Source organism: Ammospiza nelsoni, chromosome 31 (genome assembly GCF_027579445.1).
Source record: "Ammospiza nelsoni isolate bAmmNel1 chromosome 31, bAmmNel1.pri, whole genome shotgun sequence".
In the NCBI taxonomy this organism is placed as follows: domain Eukaryota; kingdom Metazoa; phylum Chordata; class Aves; order Passeriformes; family Passerellidae; genus Ammospiza; species Ammospiza nelsoni.
The window spans coordinates 2,784,101-2,798,611 of record NC_080663.1 but is presented as its reverse complement, the minus strand read 5'-3'; the positions used below and the strand labels follow the sequence as shown (position 1 = coordinate 2,798,611).

Here is a 14,511-nt window from a genome sequence, read left to right as displayed (position 1 = left end):
CAGGTGAGGATTTGGGGGAGTCCCAGGGGGCCAGGTGAGGATCTCAAGGGACTCCCAGATGAGATCTGGGTGTCCCAGATAAGAATTCACAAGAATTTTGGGTTTCCCAGGTTTCCCAGGTGTCCCAGGTGAGGCTCCAGGGAGGTTTTGGGGTTCCCAGGTACCCAGGTGAGATTCTGGGGGTTTCCACCTGAATCCCCGCAGGAATTTGGGGAGTCCCACCCCCTTTTTCCCCCTCCCCGGCCCCTCTGAACTCCCAAGTCTCCAGAACTTTCCAGTTCTCTTTGCCCTCCCAGCTGCAGCCCTGGCCCTGGGGATTCCCAAACTTCACCAAATTCCCCCCCAAATCCTCCCAGACCCCTCGGGTGCCCACTGGGGGTGACCCCGGGGTTTTGGGGTTCCCACCTTGAGCTCCATCCCGGTCCCCATCCAGAGGCTGCGGCCGGAGCTCTGAGGGCAGAGGGCGTCGAGGCTCGGAGGAGGGAGGGCCCCACGCCCTGATCCTCCCCCGAGGGGCTGAACTGGGCCTGCCAGGACCTCAGGGAACCTTTTGGGGCTGGCTTTAACCCCTCGGGGCCTGGATCCATCCATCAGGGCTCCATTTCCCTGCCAGGACCCCAGTGACCCCTCAGGGCCCTGATTTCCCCGGACAGGACCCTGATTTACCCCCATTCATCTTTTCAGGACCCCACTTACCCCTCAGGGCATTCATTTATCCCTCATGAACCATTTCCCCCTCAGGACCCCATTTATCCTTCCAGGACCCCATTTACCCCCTCAGGGCCCATTTACCCCACACAGGGCTCTGATTTCCCCTGCCAGAACCCATTTGGAATTTGGATTTGGAATTGGTTTTGGGGATTGTTTATGAAGATCCAGCAGGATTTGGGGTCTGGGATTTGGGATTGTTTGAGGACCTAGGACTGGAGATCTTTTAGGATCAGATTTGGGTTATATGGCAGCATTTGGGATCTGGGATTTTTTGGGATTCAGGGTTTGGGATTTGAGAGCATTTAGAATTGGTTTTGAGTGTCCAGTAGGATTTGAGATCTTTGAGTGCATTGGGGTTGTTTGGGATCCAGGATTTGAGATCATTTGGGACTATTCCTATCAATGGAGGGCCCTGGGGGGTTCTGAGGGGGGACATGGTGAGTGTGGGGCAGTCCCATGGACTGGGGGGTCCTTGTCAGTGGGGGTGTCTGGTGAGTGTGAGGGGATCCCACGGATGGGGAAGGGGCAGTGAGTGCGGGATCCTGGTGCACTGGGGGAGGGTTCATGGACCAGGGGAGTCCAAGCGCTTTTAGGGGTTGGTGAAGGGCAGGTCCTGGTGCGAGGGGGGATCCAGTAAATTGGGGGGGTCCCTGGTGATAACGGGGGGTCCTGGCTGAAAACGGGGGGGCTCACAGGGTCGAGCCCCAAGGGACCCCCCCGGTGTTGGGGACCCCCCCTGTGCTCCCCCAGCGCTCAGAGCCCCTCTGGTCTCACTCCTGGGCCTGCCCTGGTCCCGGTGCTGTTCCCAGGGGATTCCGCAGCTCTGGGGTTCAAAGGGGAGGGGGCAGAACCCCTAGGATGGGTGGGGAGGCACAGAGGGGGTTCCAGGCCCGGTGCTTGTGGGGGTTGGTACAGGAGAGGGGGGCTCAGCCCCAGTCCTGGAGCTCGATGATGGGGGGAGTGCTGTCAATGCACGGGGGTGTCCCAGTGCCTGGTGGCACCTGAGTGTCCACAAGGCTCCCCAGTGACGTCATTACCACAATGACATCACAGCAGTGACATCACTGTCCCTGCAGCACCCTCAGGATGTCCACAATGGCATTTTTGGCGCTGCTTAGCCGTGTGGGCTACCGGGGCCACCGTGGCCACCATAGCAACTGAAGAGGAGTTTGTGGATGTCCCCAAGTGTCCTCAGCAGGTGACGCGTGGCCAGGTGTGCACTGGCCTCCAACAGCCACTTGGCTTCTGCCACTTTGGCCACCATGGCCTCTGGGACATCGGGGGATGCCTCATTTGTCCCCTCCAGGGTGGCCTCAATGTCCCTGAGCTGGCGCTGCAGCTTCCGGAGGAACGCGGTGGCCTCGTCACATGCAGCCACCAAGCGCTCCAGTGGCCCCAGGGCCACCTGTACCTGCTGTCCCCTCCTGGTGGCCACTCTCAACCAGCTGGTGGCCACCATGGCCTCTCTCATGGCCTTGGTGGCCACCTCCTCCTCACTGGTGACCTCTGCCAGCCAGGCCTCAAGCGCGGCCACTGCCTCCTTGGCCAGGGCCACCGACGGCCTCTGGGCCGTGGCCACCAGGTTGTGCAGAGACGTCCCACAGCGGGCGGCCTTGTCCTGCAGGTTCCAGGCACGGTTGGTGGCGACAGTCGCAACGGTGGCTGCAGTGATGGCAGCAGAGCTGGCTGTGTCCCTGCAGGTGTCACGGAGCTCGGTGGCCAGCTGTTCTTGAGACATCCGACGAGTCCCACCGGGCCACCAGGTGCTGCCTGTGGCTCTCATATCGGCCCAGGTGGTCTCAGGGTGGTGCCAGGGCCTGACCCAGGGAAGGGACACTGGAGTGGCCCAGGAAGGTGACAGCGTGATAGTTGAGGGTCTTATGGAGGTACCAGGTGAATCTCCTCAGGTTTGCACTCAGAGACTTTGGGGACACATGCTGCCACATGCCCCTCTGTGGCCTGGTCACAGTGGCTGCCACCTTGCCCACGGCCACCACAGCCTCCAGGCACTGGGAAGGGAACAGGAGAGGTGTCAGGGACCTGGTGGCACTTGTGGCCTCCTGGGGTGGCCCCTTTGTCCCCTCCCTGGAGGCGTCTGCTGTCCCCTCTGTCTCTTCGTCAGCCCCTAATGCCATCTGCCACCCCCCGCTTTCTGCCCCGCTGCCGCCCTCGGTCCCCTCCACCCCTCTGTCACTTTCCCGCTTCCTGCCACACCCTCCTGTCCCCTTTGAGACCCCCTGTCCCCTCCCACCACCCTCTGTGTCCCCTCCATTCCCCCGTGTCCCCTCTGTCACCCTCATGTCCCCCCTGTCCCCTCTGTCCGCTGTGTCACCAGTTGTGTCCCAGTGTCACCAGTTCCACCCCAGTGCAACCAGCCCAGTGTCCCCAGTCCCTTCCTAATGTCCCCATCCCAGTGTCCCCTCCCAGTGTCTCCAGTTCCAGCCCAGTACCCCTGTCCCTGTGCCACCAGTCCCCTCACACTGTCCATAGATCCACCCCAGCGGCACCTGCCCAGTGCCACCAGGGTAGCCCTGGTGTCACCACCTGTGTCCCCAGTTCCATCCCACTTTCACCACCCCAGTGTCCCCAGGGCTGTCCCAGTGCCACCAGCCCTGTGTCATCATTCCAGTGGTACCAACCCAGTGCCACCAGTTCTGTCCCACTGTCACCAGTGTTTTGGAGGTCTTGGGGGATCCCAGGCAGAGTTTGGGGAACTCCTGGGAGGGGGGGGGTGTTGGGGGCTCCCGGAAGCATTTTGGGAGGTCTCAGGTGAATTTTGGAGTTCCCAGGTGAGGTTTTGGGGATCCCAGGTGAGGTTTCCAGGGAACTGGGTAATCCCAGTTGAGAATTCCCAAAGATTTGGGGTTTCCCAGGTGAGAACACGGGCCGGGGGTTCAGGGGGGCCAAGGGGCTCGGGCCTGGGAGCATTTTGGGGGCTTCAATCAATGGGGAGGGCCTGGGGGTGCCGAGGGGGAGGCGTGGTAAGTGTGTGGGGGGTTCTCATGGATTTGATGCCTCAGGTTTTGGCTTTTCTGGTTTTCAGATTCTGTGCTGCTTTACTCTGTGGGTCTGGGCTTCATATTACGGGATGCTGAGCTCTGTTCACAGAGCAGGGAGACAAAACAATTCCTTTCTAGCTGTGAACCTGTTGCCTTCTGATACAAGGCAAGGCGACTTGGTTTTGAGGAGCAGCACGGCGACCCAAACTCACCAGGGTCGCTCGGGCCAAAGAGCACGCAGACACCAATGTGGTAGATGCTCAAAGGCCTTTATTATCTCTTCTCGTGGAGTTTTATAGTCTAAGGGGTGTCTCTGCGTCAGAGGGGGGGTCTGCAATACCATCTATGGTTAGTAAGGAGTGGAAAGTTACCAGCATTACTATTGTTAGGTGGGCTACATTCCTAGTTACATTCCTAGGGTGGTCTCTTATCTTAAGGGATTAGAGGAAAAGGAATCCTGCCACTTTCCGTCACATCGCGTGATCTTCCGATCGCCTGTCCCTATCTACCACACTAGACCGGGATTGTCGCACCTCTTGCTGCTCCATGGTCGCTGGGGACACTGTGGGGATGCCTTGGGGACACTGGGAACACTCCAGGAGTGCTGGCAGAGGGAGGTGACACTCCCAGGAGACACTCTGAACACAGGCAGGGAGGTGGGGGAGCGGGGCAGGAGGCATGGGGAGGTGATGTCACCCCTGGCCCCGCCCACTGCCCCTCCCTTGAGGGGCCATCGTGGGTCCCAAATGTGCCCCCAATGTTCCCAAAAGGATCCCAATGTCCCCTGAGTGTCCCCAACAGTGCCCAAGTGTTCCCAAAATGTCCTCTTGGGACAATGGGGACACACTGGGTTCATGTGGGGACACTGTGGGGACATGGGGGTCACCACAGAGGTGGCACCAGGGAAAGTGCAGTGGCACCAGTTCAATTCCTGTGCCACCAGCCCAGTGTCCCCACTTCCATCCCAGTGCTCCCAGTGTCATCCCAGTGTTCCCACTGCCAGCCCTGTGCCACCATCTCTCATTGTCCCCATACCAATGTCACCATTCCAGTGTCCCCAGTTCCATCCCAGTGTCCCCTCCAATGTGACAGTTCAATCCCAGTGTCCGCATCCCGGGGCATGGGAAGGTCTCTACTGGTCCGTAGAGCTCCATACTGGTCTGAACTCGTCTCTACCAGTCTCTACTGGTCTGTACTGGTTTCCTGCATCTCCTGCTCCTCTTTACTGCTCCATATGGTTTATACTGGTCTGAACTGTTTCATACTGGTCAGGGCAGAGGAAAGTCTCTGTTGGTCTGTAGATATTCATACTGGTTCATACTGGTCTGAATTTGATTATACTGGTCCATACCAATCTGAACTGGTCCCCACTGCTCTGAACAGGTCCATACTGCTCTATACTGGCTCATACTGGTCTATACTGGGCATGGCAGGGGAGAGTCCCACCTGCTCTATAGAGTCTCATACTGGTCAATACTGGTCTGAACTGGCCTATACTCGTCAGCATAGGGAGAAGTGTCTACTGCTTTGTAGATATTCATACTGGTTTATACTGGTCTGAACTGGTCTATATTGGTCTAAACTGTTCAGGGCAGGGGTGTCACAGTGCAACCAGTCTGAAGCTGCCCCCCTGATTCAACCAGCCTAGAAGCAAACAAGTCCCTGAGTGAAGAAGGATAGGTTGGATTCAGTTCTATACAAGGACCCTCAGCCAATGTCATTCAGCCCTAAATGCAGACCTATCATTGGCCAGGGAGCTGGACGGTGCTAAGACCCCAACCAATCACATGTGTAAGTGAGGGAAATGTGGAGCTCCTGTAAAAGGAGCTGCGAGAATAAACCTGAGGCTGTTTGTCACAAGGACCTTGGAGAGTTGGGCTGTTTGTATGTCGCCGATGAACGGCCCCCACCGTGATACGCAGTGATCCACAAAGTGATGCGACTCAGCCATTTTCTGTGTGCAGAGCAGGGGAGACTCAACCGTGTAGGAGCCGGGAAAAGTTGGTAAGGCAAGAAACCCAGACAGTGAAGGAGCTGAGAACTGACAGTAAGGCTAAAACCTGAGTGGTGTAGGAGTCAGAGAAAGAAAAAAGCTGAAAAATTGAAGGAAAATCTCACCAAAGAAAGAGGCAGATTAACCTCCATAGAGGAACAACCAGTCATTAAGGTACGAACTTTTATTTTACTTCAACGAGGAGAAAAGTATGATCAACAAGCTCTGAAAGCCACTATGGATGTTATAAAATTTTGATGTTTATTTCAAACGCTCCTACTCTCATATTTATCTGATGTTTTCCAATAAAATCACAACATAACCTGGAAAGCCAAGAGCACGTTGGAAGCAGAAGATTGTCAATGGTAAGACAATCTGCCCATCACCTTATTCCAAGACTCAAATATTTACAACCCATGAGTAGTAATGTGTGTGGTTTTAATTGAACTAGTTGTGAGTTGAATTGTTTACTGTTTGTAGTGTTAAGTTGGAACTTTGTAACTTCTAAACATTAAGCCTGTGACATGCTAACCTAAAGAATTGTAATGCTGGTGGTTTTGCCTGACAGCTTGTGGATGTGAATGTCACAACCCCAGTGATACATGAGGTACATCACTAGCTGTGGGAGACTGGGCTTGCTGAGTTGGGTGGAAAAAGCCTTATTCAACTAGGCTCATAATTTAATTTTTTAGTCTAACCAAGAGGGTGAGTTGTCACATTGCAGCTGAGCTCAAGCTGCCCCCTAAACTCAACCAGCCCAGAAGAAAACAAGTCCCCAGAAAAGGCAGGGATAGGTTGGAGTCAAACCCAAGCAAAGACTTCAGCCAACCCTGTTCAGGTTTAGATGCAGATACAGCACAGGCCAGAGAGCAGGGCAGAGAGAGAACCCATCCCATCAGCTGTCTTAAGCCAGGAGATTCAAACCCCCTATATAAAGAGGGTCCGAACAATAAATGAGGCAGTTTGTCACAAGGACCTTTGAGAGTTCGAGTTGTTTCTGTGCCTCCAATGAATGATTCCCATCACAACACGTATGAGTGTAACTTTGTGTTTCAGTTGTGGAGTGGGATGTGATCCTTGGATATGGTGTGAGTGTAAAATCTGTCATGAGAGGTGGCACTGCACAGCAACACTAAAGAGTGCCTGGGGCCAGGAGTGGGAAAGAGTGGAATAGAGAGCCAGGAACTGGGCATTGATTTTTTTTAAATTACTGTAGGAAATAGTGTGTGGGAAAGTAGCATTTGCTTCCAGGAGCCTGAACAGTACCTGAGAGGGACTGGGATAATACACGTGAAAGGCATAGAGTCAGATTTGCTTGGAAATTAAGAAAGAAGGAAAAAACAAAGGCGTGGGGACAGTGCCAGGATAAGCTGAGAAAATGGGACACAAAGCAAACAAGGAGAAAACCCCCAGGGGAAAGTGGAGCAGGGAAACATCCATGGATACACCTCCAAACAGCCTCCTAGGGATAAAAATGGCACGGTGGCTACATGACCCTGGCACAAAGAATGAAAATAGAATCAAAATGAAACATTATTATATGAGAAAATAGACTAAACAGGAGATAAGATCTGATCATTTATCATTGATCTGATCTGGCCAAAATAGAGTTCCTTTGAGGGGTGGATGTGCCAAACTTTGAATATTCATGCGAATGCCAAAGAACCAGTCAGTCAGGAAAAAACTGATTCTGCTGCCAGTTGGAAGGGCAAGGTTTTCCTGGGGGAGGCAAACACATTTAAATTAAAAGACATTAAAACCTGGGACCCCTTAGAGCATCTGTCCCCTCTATATCTGCCAATGCACCCCCTGCAACCCCTGATGGACCCAGCCAGGATAACAGGGACAGAGCAGTCCAGCGAGAGGAATGGAAAAAATGAGAACCAAGCAGTGGCACTAAACCCCCTCTGGGAAGTGCCATTGGGTGGGGCACACAGGCAATCGGGTTTGTCACTGCCCCGCTTAATTCCTCCAAAGTGAGAGCATTTAAAAAGGAATTAAAAGTTCTATGTGAAGATCTGATTTGATTAGAAGAACAAGTAGACCAATTTTGGGACCCAATGTTTATAACTGGGACAAAGTGGAATCCAGAATTAACCTTTTGTTTACACCTGAGGAAAGAAAAATGATCCGACTAGTGAGGATGTGGATTTGGGAAAGGTACCCTGCACAACATAGACCCCATGGGGAGCAGAAAATGCCCCTGCAATGCCCTGATTGGGACCACCATAATCCCAGGGAAAGGTAAAACATGGAAGATTATAGAGCATTAATTATCAGGGGAATTAGGGAGGCTGCTCCACCAACTCAGAACAATCATAGGGCATTTGCTGAACAACAAAAGAAGGATGAGACTCCAACTGAATGGCTGGAGAAGCTAAAAAGAAATACGAGACAATACTCAGGTATAGACTGATACAATAGCTGGACAAGCTTTATTGAAAATAACATTTGTCATGAATGCTTGGCTGGATATAAGGAAAAGCTGCAAGACTGGGGGAATGGCAGGATAAGGGATTGAATGACCTGTTAAAGGAAGCCCAGAAGGTCAATGTACAGAGGGATTGATGAGGAGAAAGCCAAGGGGAAAGCAAAGATAATGGAGCCACTATTGCTGAGGGGAACCCGCGTGCAAGGAGCCACCCCCAGAGGGAAGTGAGACCCTGTCAGGGCAAGGCAAACAGGACCAGGGGGAGGAGAATGGGACAGAGCTCCCTGGGGCAGAGGCCCTAAAAGGGAAAAGGGCAATTGAACAGCTGAGGCCCAATCTGTCACCAGCACAGGGAAATTGGGCATTGGAGGTGAAACTGCCCAGGGAGGGAAAGGGACCTGAAGGTTTTTGAGGAGGCTTGAGAAACGGTCTTCTGTACCCATGGTGGAAAGCTGCTTCATTCATCCCCCCAACCCACTGCTGAGTGGCCCTGAGTGGCCCCAGAGTGTCCCAAGAGTGACCACAGTGACATGACCCCAGGAATTCCCGTCAGGATTTGGGGCAAGTGTAATGAAAATTCCCAGAAAATTCCCCAATCTTGTCTCAAATCTCACATAGGGAGGAGGGAGTGGACAGGTGACACCAGTGATGTCCCCAGTGATTTCACCACCCTTGATGACATCACAGTGGTGACATCACTGTCCCCGCAGCAGCGTTGGGATGTCCTCGATGGCTTTTTGGCACTGCTTGGCCACTGCACGGCCACTGAGGCCACCAGGGCCACCAGGGGTACTCGAGAGAAGCCTGCAGATGTCCCTAAGTGTTCCCAGCAGGTGACGCTTGGCCAGGTGGGTGCTGGCCTCCCACAGCCGCTCGACCTTGGCCACTACAGCCACCAAGGCCTCAGGGGCATCAGGGGATGCCTCATTTGTCCCCTTCAGGGCGGCCTCGATGTCCCTGAGCCAACACTGCAGCTCACGGGGGAACGCGGTGGCTTTGTCACACGCAGCCACCAAGCGCTCCAGCAGCCCCAGGGCTGCTTCTGCCCGCTCTCCCCTCCTGGTGGCCGCCCCCCCCCTCGCTTCTGGCCACCATGGCATCTTCCATGGCCTTGGAGGCTGCCTCCATCTCTTTGCTGGTGGCCGCCAGCCGGGCCTCGTGTGCTGCCTCTGCCGAGGCCATCTTCTCCTTGTCCAGGGCCAGCGGCAGCTGCCTGGCCTCAGCCACCAGGTTGTCCAGAGCTCTCCCCCAGCAGGTGGCCTTGTCCTGCAGGTCTCCAGCCAGGGCGGTGGCGGTGCCCGCAGTGGTGGCCTCGGCAGTGGCCGCATCCCTGCAGGCGTCACGGAGCTCGGTGGCCTCTCGGGCCAGCCGGGCCCAGCTGTCCTCAAGTGTAGCCACCGGGTCCCACCAGGCACTGGCTGCGGCTGTCACATGGGCCCAGGTGGCCCCCAGGTTGGCCCTAAAGGCATCCAGGGCCTGGCCCAGGGAGGCAACACCAGGGCGCTTCAGGGTGTTACCTCCCTGGTCCAGGGTGTCCCAGAGGTGATCGATGAAGGTCCCCAGGGCCGTGTGCAGGGCTTCTGGGTGCACGCTCAGCAGCACATCCCTGTATGGTCCGGCCACAGTGGCTGCCAGCTCACCAAGCGTGGCCACCACATCCACCAGTGCCTCCAGCAGCTGTGGAGGGGACAGGGGAGGTGATGGAGACCTCATGGAATTCGTAGCCTCCTGGGATGGCCTCTGTCCCCTCCTGGGGTTCCCCCTTGTCCCCTCCCTGGAGGGCTCTGCTCTCCCCTCTGTCCTTTTGTCACATCCTCGTCACCTCTGCCACCTCCTGCCACCCTCCATTTGTTCCCCCCTGCCACTCTCGGTCCCCTCCACCCCTCTGTCACCTACCCTAGTCCTGCCACACCCCTGCTCCCTTTGCAATCCCCTGTCCCCTCTCCCTCCCACCCCCCACACCACACCTGGATTGCCGTACCTCACGGGGCTCCATGGCCTCAGGGGACAGGATCAGGACACGCCCGGGGGACACTTGGGTGACACACAGGAACGTTGCACGGCGGCAGTAAACAGGAAGAGGTGATGTCACGCCCCTGGCCCCGCCCCCCCCACCTGCAGGGTGCCCGATGTCCCCTTGATGCACCTCCATGTCCCCTCAGGGTCCCCACATGGCCCTAGTGTCCCCTGAGTGTCTCCAACAGGACCCCAATGTCCCCTCAAGGTCCTCAACAGGGCCCTGTTGTCCCCCAACACACCCCCAGTATCCCCTAAGTGACCCAACCGGGACTCAATGTCTTCCCTGATGTCCCCAACAGGAGCCCAATGTCCCCAGCATCCCCTCAGGGCACCCAACAGAGCCCAGATATCCCCCCCAGTGTCCCCAATGTGACCCTGATGTCCCCGAGTGTCCCCAACAGGCCTTGATGTCCCCGCCATGTCCCCAGCAGGGCCCAAATGTAGCCTGGTGTCCTGCTGGGGACACTAGGGGACACTGGGATCCTGTTTTGGACACTGGGGAACATCAGGGACATTGTGGTGACCCAAAACAGGACAGGGGATGTCAGGGAGGCCTGGGGGTCCCCAAGGGAAGGACACAGGGGTGTGTCCAAGGTCCCCAATATCCCTCGGGGTGTCCCCGTGCCCCAGCGGTGACAGTGCCACCCCCACGTCCCCAGCCTGTCCTTACCCCTGCCCCACCAGCACTCTATGGGCTGCCTCCAGCTTCCGCGTCACCTCCTCGTGACCCTCCCGCCATTTTGCCAAGCACTTTATGATGTCCTTGAGTGCCAGGGCAGTGCTTGGGAAGCCATGTCCCCGTGTCCCCCAGGGTGTCACCTCCCTGTCCTGGGTGACAGCGTCCACCAATGTCCCCAGCGCCCGCGTCACCTCCTCCAGCTGCTTCAGCACATCCGCGGTGACCTCATTGGTGTCTGCGGTGGCCTTGGCGCTGGCCCTGGCAGCTGCCACCTGCTGGGCACGGTAATGCAGGCGCTGGGCCATTTCCCGCTGGTGGCCTGCAGCAGTGGCCAGGTGACGTTGTGATGTCCCCAAATCCCGCCAGGCCACCTGGCAGGACACGGCCACCATGGCCAGGACCAGCAGCAGTTGATCGTCCTCGGTCACCCCCAGGGCGGTGCGGGCTGAGTCCAGGGACACTGCAGGGACATGGGGACACGACACCAGACATGTGGCACCAGGGACGCCCAGTGCCACCTGTCTAGTGGCACCAGGACTACCCTGGTGTCACCAGCTCCATCCCAGTGCCACCAGTTCTGTCCCACTGTCACCACCTGAGTGCCACCAGCCCAGCGTCACCAACACAGTTGCAGGACCAGTGTCCTCAGTCCTGTCCCAGTGCCAGCATCTCAGTGTTCCCAGTTCCATCCCAGTGCTTCCAGTTCAATCCCAGCGCTTCAAGTGTCAGGCCAGTGCCACCACCCCATTGTCCCCATACCATTGTCACCATCCCAGTGTTACCAGATCCATCCAAATGTCATCATCCCAGTGTCCCCAGTGTCCCCAGTTCCCTCCCAGTTTCCCCAATCCTGTCCCACTGTCCCCCATCCTGTCCCAGTGTCCCTGTCCCAGTGTTCCCAGTTGTATCCCAGTGTCACCAGTTCCATCATTGTGCCACCAGCCCAGTGTCTCCAGTCCTGTCCCAGTGTCACAAGTCACCTCCCACTGTCCCCAGTTCCAGCCCAGTGTCCCAGTCCTGGTGTCAGCAGCCCAGCGCCAACAGGGTTGATCTGGTGTCAACACCCCAGTGTCACCGGTTCCATCCCAGAGCCACCAGTTCCATCCCAGTGTCACCACCCCAGTGTCCCCAGGGCTGTCCCGGTGCGGCCAACCCAGTGTCACCAGTCCTCTCCCAGTGCTACCAGCCCAGAACCACCATCCCAGTGCCCCCAGTTCCATCCCAGTGCTCCCCGTGCCAGTGCAGTGCTCCCGGTTCCAGCGTAGTGCCGCCACCCCATTGTCCCCATACCAATGTCACCATCCCAGTGTCCCCAGTCCCTTCCTGATGTTGCCATCCCAGTGTCCCTTCCCAGTGTTCCCAGTTCCATCCCAGTGCCACCAACCAAGGGAGTCATCCCAGTGTCACCAGTCCCAGCCCAGTGTCACCAGTTCAATCCTAGTGTCCCCAGTTTCTCCCCAGTGTCCCCCATTCTGCCCCAGTGTCCCCATCCCAGTGTCACCAGTGCCATCCCAGCTTCCCCAGTCCTGACCCAGTGTTCCCTGTCCCGTCTCATGTCCCTGTCCCAGTATTCCCAGCCATGTCCCAGTGTCACCAGTTCCATCCCAGTGCCACTAGTTCTATCCCACTGTCAGCACCCAATTGTCCCCAGGGCTGCCTCAGTGCCACCAGCCCCGTGTCATCATTCCAGTGTCACCAACCCAGTGTCCCCTGTTCCCATCCCAGTGCCACCACACCCGTGTCATCATTCCAGTGTCACCAACTCAGTGTCCCCTGTTCCATCCCAGTGCTCCCACTGACAGCCCAGTGCCACCGCCCCATTGTCCCCATACCAATGTCACCATCCCAGTGCCACCGCCCCATTGTCCCCGTACCGATGTCACCATCTCAGTGTCACCAGTCCTGTCCCAGTTTCCCCAGTCCTGTCCCAGTGTCCCCATCCCAGTGTAACCAGTTCCATGCCAGTGTCCCCATCCTGGGGCAGGGGAAGGTCTCTATTGGTCGGTAGGGCTCCAAACTGGTCTGAACTGGTCTGTACTGGTTCCCTGCATCCCCTGCTGCCCCATGATTCACTACACTGGTCCAAACTTGTCTATACTGGTCTGAACTGGCCTATACTGGTCAGGGCAGGGGAAAGTCTTTCTTGGTCTGTAGATATTCATACTGTCCATTCTGGTCTGAACTGGTTTATACTGGTCCATACTGGTCTATACTGGTAAGGACAGGAGAAAGTCCCTCCTGGTCTGTAGAATCTCACACTGGTCTGATCTGATCTGAACTGGGCTGATCTGCCTCCCACTGTTCTAAAAAGATGTATACTGATCTGAACTGGTTTATACTGGCCTAAACTGGTTCATAATGGTCTCTACTGTTCTATGCTCGTCCACGCTACCTCCCACTGCTCTAAACTGCTCCACACTGCTCTATACTGATCAATGCTGGCCTGTAATGGTTTATACTGGTCCATACTGGTCCATACTGGTCCATACTGGTTTTTACTCACACACGGTCCCACACAGCACCATCAGCCCCATTGTCAGCCCATGCCCAGCCTGCAGCCAGCGCTGGCACTGCCGTGCCCGTCGCTTCTCGCGTTCCAGCGCCGCTGCCTCCTCCTCAGCCTTGGCCCCGATCTGCCGCAGCCGCTGCTCGTCCTCGTCCCCCAGGGTCCCCAGGGCCACCGCCGGGGCCACCGCGGCCTCCCGGGCCCCCTGCAGCCCCTCCCGGGCCACCCGGGCCTGTCTCAGTGCAGCCTTGGCCTCAGCCAGTGCCGTGGGGATGCTGTCCGGTGTCCCCAATGCCTCGGCCAGGGCCACCAGGGCCTCCAGGGCCCGGTGCCGTGCGGCCTCTGCTGGGGCCACCTCGGGAGGGAGGGCAGGGGGGGACACCTGGGGACAGGAAAGGGGGTTAGGGGAGGGGGGAGTGGTTTGGGGAGTTCGGGGAGGGAAGTTTGGGGGGTCACCGGTGGGGTTTGGGCGTTCTGGGCAAGTTTTTGGATGGTCCAGAGGGGTATTCAGGGGTGGCCCGACAGGGTTGGGGTGTCTCAGGTGAGGTTTTTGGGCCGTGGGGGGCCCCAGATGACGTTTGGGGGATCCTGAGGGGGCTTTTGCAGGCCCTTGAAGGGTTTTGAGGGGGGGTCCATATGGGGTTTTGGGGGTCCCAGGTGAACAGGGGGCACAGCACAGGGTAGTCAGGGTGGACAGAGGGGTCAAGAGGGTGCCAGGTGAGGCTCCCAAGAGACTGAAAGGGTCCCAGGTGAGGTTTTGGAGGTCCCAGGTGAGGTTTCCCAGATATTTGTGGCTTCCCAGTTGAGAATTAAGATTTGGGGTTTCGCAGATGCCCAGGTGAGGATTTGGGGGAGTCCCAGGGGACCAGGTGAGGATCTCAAGGGACTCTCAGATGAGATCTGGGTGTCCCAGATGCGAATTCACAAGAATTTTGGGTTTCCCAGGTGTCCCAGGTGAGGCTCCAGGGAGGTTTTGGGGTTCCCAGGTACCCAGGTGAGATTCTGGGGGGTTCCACCTGAATCCCCCTAGGAATTTGGGGAGTCCCACCCCCCTTTTCCCCCTCCCCGGCCCCTCTGAACTCCCAAGACTCCAGAACTTTCCAGTTCTCTTTGCCCTCCCAGCTGCAGCCCTGGCCCTGGGGATTCCCAAATTTCACCAAGTCCCCCCATAAC

The 14,511-nt window shown here is 56.9% G+C and overlaps 2 pseudogenes; one reads left to right on the top strand and one right to left on the bottom strand.

Moving 5' to 3' along the window:
- Positions 1 to 14,511, top strand: part of LOC132085554 (uncharacterized) — a 560,373-nt pseudogene that overhangs the window by 50,113 nt on the left and 495,749 nt on the right.
- The window catches only part of LOC132085574 (zinc finger protein 883-like), a 211,049-nt pseudogene that overhangs the window by 125,457 nt on the left and 71,081 nt on the right, over positions 1 to 14,511 (bottom strand).